The sequence below is a fragment of the Panthera tigris genome, chromosome D2 (assembly GCF_018350195.1).
Source record: "Panthera tigris isolate Pti1 chromosome D2, P.tigris_Pti1_mat1.1, whole genome shotgun sequence".
Classification (NCBI taxonomy): domain Eukaryota; kingdom Metazoa; phylum Chordata; class Mammalia; order Carnivora; family Felidae; genus Panthera; species Panthera tigris.
Window position 1 is genome coordinate 48,200,932 of NC_056670.1, and position 8,275 is coordinate 48,209,206.

Here is an 8,275-nt window from a genome sequence, read left to right on the forward strand (position 1 = left end):
GATCAAGCCCCGAATCAGGCTCTGCACTGATGGGGTGGAGCCTACGTGGGATTCTTTCTCTCCTCTTTCTCTGCCCCTCCCCCTGCTCACTCACTCTCTCACTCTCTCTGTCTCTCTCAAAATAAATAAATAAACATTTTTTAAATGGCTAGAAAAAATAATCTTTTAACAGTTTGGGATGTCATCCACTGAAATGCTCCGTGGACTCACCTGACAGAGGCAGGTTAAATGTGTTGCCAGAGAAGTTCACAGCAGATAAGTTATTCCCCATGGTGGCAGCAATGATTGGGAATTTTACCCGACCAACCGGTCATCTCCCTCAATGGGTTGGTGGCTTATAGAGATCTGTTCTGTGTTGACAGAGAATCTGGCTTGTTAGTTTTTTGTTTGTCATTATGCCTATCGCTTCTCAGCCCTTTGGCTAAGATCAAGTGTCATTACGCTTATTGTGACTCAAATCAACTAAGAACAGATGGTCACGAGGTGCAAGTACAGCTCATTGAGATTTAGTTGAGATCAATCATAACTCTATCAAGGAGGGACATGGGGTCAGAGGACCCCGTCCAAGCCTGAAAAGGGGTCTGCGAGATTCCCACTGGAGGCTGAGATTCGAAGGTGGACTAAGAATGGGGAGACAAAGGGCAATGTCCCAGGTAGAGGAAGTGACATATGGGAAGAAGGGTCAGGGGCTTCGTACAGTGTAACTTAGCCATTCTTTTGTCCTAACCATGACTGAGTATTCTATGTTCTGTCCACACGTGTGCTTGAAGAAGTGAAAAATCAGTAAGGACCACCTATGTGATGATGGCCATGAGAACGCACAGGTTTTGGAGTGAAGGTGTCCATTCCTGGGCCAGTAAAGAGAAAGTCTCTATAGCTGGATCTGAAATGGAAAAGAGAGGTCTGTCTCCAAATTCACCAAGTTATTCTGCCTTCCAATCCTCCGGGACATACTGGCAAGGGGTTTCAAAGGTAAATACGCTAGAATATTTCTTTTTAGCAACGTTAGATATTTTCTGTCCCCACGTACACACCCCCACAGTCCTGGGCTCCATGCCCAATGTACCCTAAGGCAGACATCTGGCTAGGATGACTTGGGGAAGCCCAAAAGGAGCTGTCCACGGCCAGCATCCTGTGACCCCGGGCACCCTTTGGAGTATCCCCCAGGAGTAAGAGGAACACCCTCTCTTAGTGGCATGCAAAAGACTGGAGAGGGTAAAGGAGAAGACACTAGCCCCTCCTGAGTGGCTACTCTCTTCTCTGGCTACCGTGGACCTCAAATGGCTTTTCTTATCCGTTTAGGACACAGACACACATGCCAGGACTGTTTTCTCCCTTCCACTCACTCTCCCTCCGCCTCTCTAAGTCATCCAACTCATGCCGGTGGAACACTTAACAGTCTGGCCATTTTCACCGCCCCCCCCCCCCACCTTCTCTGGCTCCCTCCTCCATCTTCCCCTCATGAGAGGGGAGCGTAGGCAGCCAACTCGGTTTCTTGTCTACACCGATTCTCTTTAGTGACGCATGCCTGCAAGAAAAGCAGAGGAAGGATTCAGAGACTTACGTGGATCATTGGGGTTTAAAACCCCTGATCTGTTTTCTGTTGGGAAAACACAAGCATCTAATTGCTCAAGCTCCTATTTCATGTTGCCTGGTTTTCAATCCAGAAAAGTCTAGCACTGTAAAGGATACACAAGATTACCTGTTAAAGTACCCCAATCTCCGTGTAATAGATGAAGATTAAATCAAGACAAGGGAGGATAAAGGATCCCCGTCCCATCCCATTATGGGCCGAATCGTGTCCCCTTCCCAAAATTCATGTGTTGAACCCTAACTCCCAGTACTTCAGATGTAACCTTATTTGCAGACAAGGTCTTTGCAGAGGTGATTCCGTTAAAATGAGGTCATTAGAGGGGCCTTAATCCAGGATGACTGGGAAAACTTGGACAAAGCACAGAGGAAGACCATGTGAAGACACAGAGAGAAGGCAGTCGTCTACACGCCCAGGTAGAGCCCTCAGAAGAAAGTGAACCTTCTGACACTTAGATCTCAGACTTCCAAGCCTCCAGATGAGAAAATACATTTCTGCATCCAGTGTGTGCCACTTTGTTAAGGCGGCCTTAAGCAAACTAATACACCCCTAGACTACACAGCCGGAGGCGGCAGCTAGAGAAGCCTCGGGGCCTGTCCCCATTCTCTGCTCTGCCTGCCGCCTCAGGCTTCTGCCCATTGTCTCATTCTTGCCTTGATGGGTTTCTCTCCTCTCCTAGGTCAGCACCCAGCACATTTGGACTCTGAAGGATGAGTATCTGATTACAAAGAAAGGGAAAGCCGATGAGAAAATATATAAAAGAAAAGAAAGAGCGTCAGTGACATTGTGGGGGAACTGCCCGCCTGGCAGGTGGGGTCAGTGAAGAAGCTGGGGAGACATGAGGAAAAATCGGGAACGGTCCAGAGACCAGGGTGGAACAGCAGGCAGGGCTGGGCCCTGGGGCATCTGGTCTGTCAGCTAAGGATCTCTCACTTTATCCTATAAACAATGGGGGCCCCCCCGAAGGATTTGAGTCATGGAAGGATGGTCAGATTTCGTCTCTGACAGCAGAGGAGACCTGGATGGTTGTAAAGAGACCAGAAGCAGAAAACCCGCTCCACTGGAGACCGCTCCAAAGGTCCCTGTGAATGATGGTGGCACTCTGCAGGCCTGGGTGCACCTCACAAACAATGATGAGCCGGGACGACCACACATTGCCTTTCCTATTTCTCTGCTACCCCCAGAGCAGCCAGGGGAGGGGTTCAAGGGAGGACAGATGTATTCTGCAGCCACTGAGGGCGGGAGGGGAGCTCAGTCTCAGGGACTATTTTCTAACTGTCAGAGCTAAAAGAACAAAGCAGTTCGCCACGTTTGAAGGGCATATGATCCAGTAAATCTCGTTCTGGGTCTACATCCAAAGGAAATGAAAACGAGCATTTGTTATTCACAAGAGCCAAGATGTAGAAGCAACCTAGTGTCTGTCAAAATGGATAAAGAAGATGCGGTACATATACACAATGAATGGTATTATTCAGCCATGAAAAAGAAGGAAATCCTGCCCTTTGCGACACGGATGGACCTTGAGGACATTACGCTAAGTCAGGTAAGTCAGGCAAAGACAACTGCTGTGTGATCTCACTTCTACGTGGAATCTAAAAAAGCTGAACTCAAAAACAGAGACTAGAATGTGGCCACTAGGGGCTGGAGGTGGCAGGGGGGAGCTGGGGAGCCGTTTAGGGTTACAGACTTACAGCTAGCCAATAACGAAGCCCTGGAGGTGTAATGCACAGCATAGTGATTACAGACAACAGTACTGTCTCAGAAACTTCCAAGTCGCTAAGAGACAAGGTCTTAATTGTTCTCATCACAAACATGATATCTATGTGATGTGAGAGTGGCGCTAGCTAACACCACGGTGGTAATCATCCCGTGATATATGAATGTATCGAATCAACACATTGTACACCTTAAACTTACACAATGTTATATGTCAATTACATCTCGGTTAGAATAATCAGCTTGAAGAGCAGTTAAGATCTCGTGCATGTGAAAGCAGTCCTGTATGAAAGGCAGAGAGGCCTTATAGAAACGATAAGGAAGCAGCGGTTTCCCCGTTGATAAGAGTTTAACAAATAAAATCCACATGTCATTTACGTTTGTTTGGCCCAGTGAACTGTTGCTTAGCTCCATATCCCTGTAGATAGGGAGATACAGGAGTAACCTGGTAGTGAGGTTATTTCATTTGGAGCATGTTCCGTGTTCTTAAGCTAAGAGGTGACTATGGGAAAGATCTAGAAGGAGGTATTAAAGTGTTTGAGCAGCATGGAAGATGACAGGAGAGGCAGCACATAGAAGCTCATTCACAGCAAGATTACAAAAACAGGAGGATGTTATTACTTTTCAATTATGTGATAACGTTCCTATAAAAGTAATTTATAGACAGACCCCAGGCAAAGCTGGGAAGCTGAGCTTGTGGGTTTTAGAGAAGAACCCATAAGCTCCAGTTGGGAATTGTGTTGAGTTTGTGTTTCATGGTTGAGGTCATGACTCTCAGATTTCAAAATTGCTATGCAGTGGGCAGCAACAAAGCCAGTTACAAACCCAATGAATCAGGAAGGAATCTAGAGAATTTACACATCCCAAGCTCCACACTGTGCAGAAGCAGGTGACTTTCTAAGAGTTTTGTGTTCACTTCTCTGAGTGTTGGGACAGTGTCAGGGGAGGGTGACTAGCCCCAGATGCACAAGGGCCGCCAGGGACCAGGAGCAGGCAGGCTCAGCAGGCTGGTGATTGCTTTTACTCACAGACATAAATGGAGCTTGGGAGTAGTTTTGCAAATGAAATGAAGAGGGAAGGACAAACCTCACCTTTTATCTTATTAAGGAAGCACTGTGATTCTAAACTAGGATTGGATGGGAAATGGGAATTTGTGGCCAATGTAAAGGAATCAAATCTAGTCTGGGATGGGAAAAGAAAGTCCTCTGAGTCAGTAACATTGACGTTAGAGCTCAGGTCTACATAGACTCAGGAGTGTCGGGGAGAGTAAGCCAGGCATAAGAACTGCATGTTCAAAGGCCCTGAGGCAGAAAGGAGTCTGATGGGTTTCAAGAGAAGAGAGAAGACTGTTATGGCTACAGCCATGTGTGACAGTGTTGAGATAGAAGATAGAGCTGGAAGAGGGGGCCAGAGACTCATGATGCAGGGCATTGTAGGCCATTCTAAGCACTGAAAGAAAATTCTCTGCCATGGTGTGGGCATGTCACCAAGAGCAATGCAGATGAAATGTCTCTCTAGAGGCCACAAAATATTGGAAAAGCTCTGCCTTAAGGATAAGTCCTTTGGAATGGAAGATCCTTCCACTTTCAGACCGAAGGTCCCTCCCATCAGCGATGTACAGTCATGCTGAAATGGAAACAGTGGACTTCAGTGTGCCAACTGGGTAGAGACCATCTGGAACATTCCCAGTCACCTACTCACCACCATCCACCCCGCCATCACTCTAAGCCCAGAGAGATTACTTTCTTCAAATTTTCCCTTCCTCCTTTTATTCTCCTTCCATTTCTCTCTTCCTCCTGCCTTCTGCCCCAATCTGTCCTTTCCTTCCTTCTTTCCTTCCTTCTTTCCTTCCTTCCTTCCTTCCTTCCTTCCTTCCTTCCTTCTTTCCTTCCTTCTTCTATTTTTTCATACCTTTATTGAGGTATTAAAACTTCACACATTTATCTATAATACATTCATGAAGGCATCACTACAGTCAAGATGGTAAACATAACCATCACCACCAAATGTGTTCCTGTGCACATTAGTAATACATCCTTGTAATCAGTCCCATGCTGGGGCAATTCAACCGCTGTTACTTTTGTCACTAATAATTACTTTGTATTTTGGAGTTTTTATGAACAGGATACTATGCCCCTTTTGGTCTGGCTTCTTTCCCTCAGTATAATTATTTTGAGATTCATCCACGTTGCCCATAGCAATACAGTACCCCTTTATATTACTGCGTAGCCTTAATGTATGGAGGTAGCACAATTGCTTATCCATTGAGGCGCTGATGGACATCAGGACTGCTTTCAGACTTTGGCTGTTACAAAAAAAAAAAAGCTGTACGGGGGCACCTGGGGGGCTCAGTTGGCACAGTGTCCAACTCCGGCTCAGATCATGATCTCGTGGTTTTGCAAGTTTGAGCCCCACATTGGGCTCTCTGCTGTCAGCCCAGAGCCCACTTTGGATCCTCTGTTCCCCCTCTCTCTTTGCACCTCCCCTGCTCATACTCTCTCTGAAAAATAAATAAACATTGAAAAAAATAAGGCTGCATCAACACTCATGTACAAGTCTTCACGGAGACATAGGCTTTCGTTTCTTTGGGGGAAACCCCCAGAATGAAATGGCTAGATCATTTGGTAGGCATATGCTTAGCTTTTTAAGAAACTGACAAACTTTTCCAAACTGGCTGTCTCATTTCATAGGCCCAGCTAACATCTTCTCCCCAAGTAACAGATGAAAGTTCCAGTTTCTCCACATCCTTACCAGCACTTGGTATGTCCACTCCTTTTATATGAACCATACCAACAGATGAGAAGTGGCATTTCACTGGGATCTTAATGTAGTTGAGTGTCTTTTCATATGTTATTTGCTCTTTGGGGGAGTATCTGTTCAAATCTTTTAACTGTTCTTTTACTGGGTTGTTCGTTTTCATCTTACTAACTTTTGAGGGTCCATTATACGTTGGCTATAAGTCATTCATCAAATATTTGCTCTGCCAGTATTTTCACCCAGTAATGGTTCATCTTTTCATTCTCCTCACAGTGTCTTTCAAAGAAGTGTTTTTAGTATTTATGAAGTCAAATTCATCATTTTTTAAAAATAGACTGCACTTTCGGTGGTGTTGCTAAGAAATCTTCGCCTTACACAAGCTCACAAATATTTTCTCCTATGTTTTCATATGTTTCACATGTTTCCTAAGTTTTATCACTTTAGACTTTACATTTAGATCTACTATCCGTTTTGAATTCCTTTTTGCATCTGGATCAAAGTTCATCATTCGTGCGTGTAGAGATCCGATTGTCCCAGCACTAATTGTTGAAAAGACTCTTTTCTCCACTGAATTGCCTCTGTGCTTTTGTCAAAAATTACTTGTCCTACATGTGTGCCGGTCCATTTCTGGCCTCTGTTCTGTTCCTTTGATGAGCTTTTCTATATTTGTGCCAATAGCACACTGTTTTGATTACCATAGCTTTATAATAAGTCTTAAGTTGTGCTAGCTCTCTAACTTGGCTCTTCTTTTTCTATGGTGTTTTTGGCAAATCTAGATCCTTTGTATTTCCATGTGAATTTTTAGTACCAGCTTGTAAATTTCTTTTTTTTAATGTTTTTAATGTTTCTTTATTTTTCAGAGAGAAAGAGAGAGAGAGTATGTGTTGGGGGGAGGAGCAGAGAAAGGGAGAGACACAGAATCCAAAGCAGGCTCCAGGCTCTGAGCTGTCAGCACAGAGCCCAATGTGGGGCTTGAACTCACTGACCATGAGTTTGTGACCTGAGCCAAAGTCGGACACTTAATCAAGTGAGCCACCCAGGCGCCCCTCAGCTTATACATTTCTATAAGAAATCCTGCTAGGATTTTGATTAGGATTATATTGAATCTCTAGATTGGTTTGGGGAGAATTGATACCATGAAAACATAGAACTTTCTGATCCATGAACAAGGTATACCTCTCCACTTATTTGGATCTGTTCAAATTTTACTCAACAATATTTCTAATTTTTAGCGTACAGATTTTTCACATCTTGTCAGATTTATCAACAAGTAATTAATATTTTTGATGTTATTATAAATATTGCTGGCTTTTTAATTGGTAGGATTTTACCATTCATTTCTAGTATATAGGAATAGCATGATTTCTTAATACGGTAACCTGTAAATTGCTTAACTCACTTATTAGTGCTAGTAGTTTTTTGTTTTTGTTTTTGTTTTTTTAGATTCCATTTCTACATAGGCAGTCAAACACCTATAAAAGAAAGCATTTTGCTTCTTCTTGCTTTCCAATCTGGATGCATTGCCTTGAGGCTCCAATACAATGTTGAAAAGAAGATGTGAGACTGGACATCCTTGTCTTTTTTCCTGATCTCAAGCAGGAAAACATTCAATTTTTCACTAATCAATGTGATATAAGCTGTATGGTTTTTGTAGATGTTCTTTATAGGTTGAGAAAATTCTTCATTTGGTGAAAGTTGGTTAGCAACTGATGATACATTTTATCAAAAACCTTTTTGCAACTATTTAAATGATCATATGGCTTTTCCTTTTTAGTTCATTAGTATGGTAAATTATACTGATAGATTTTCAAATGTTAAACCAACCCTGCATTCTTGAGGTAAACCTCACTTGGCTGTGATGTATCATCCTTTTGATATATTTTTGGATTTGATTTGCTACATTTTGTTTCATTTTGTTCAAATCCTTGCACCTTGTTTCAGGAGAGAGACTGGTCTGTAGTTCTTGCTGTGTCTCTCCCTGGGTTGATATCAGGGTAATTACTGGATTCTAAACATAAGTTAGGAAGTGTTCCCTCCTCTTCAGTTTTCTGGAAGTATTGAATATAATGAGTATTATTTCTTTTCTGGTAAATTTCATGAGGGAAGCTACCTGAAGGAGAGAGGTTTTGGTGGGAAGATTTTTCATTACAAATTCAGTTTCTTGGGGCGCCTGGGTGGCTCAGTCGGTTGAGCGTCCAACTTCGGCTCAGG

The 8,275-nt window shown here is 43.5% G+C and overlaps 1 long non-coding RNA gene across 1 annotated transcript; it reads right to left on the minus strand.

The window, feature by feature from the left end:
• Window positions 1–490: 490 nt before the first annotated feature.
• On the minus strand, window positions 491–3,328 carry LOC122232080. The gene is made up of 3 exons (XR_006209427.1): window positions 3,283–3,328; window positions 1,431–1,528; window positions 491–883 (listed from the first exon to the last, which is right to left on the minus strand). It is a non-coding gene; the product is annotated as an uncharacterized LOC122232080 (long non-coding RNA).
• Window positions 3,329–8,275: the final 4,947 nt, after the last annotated feature.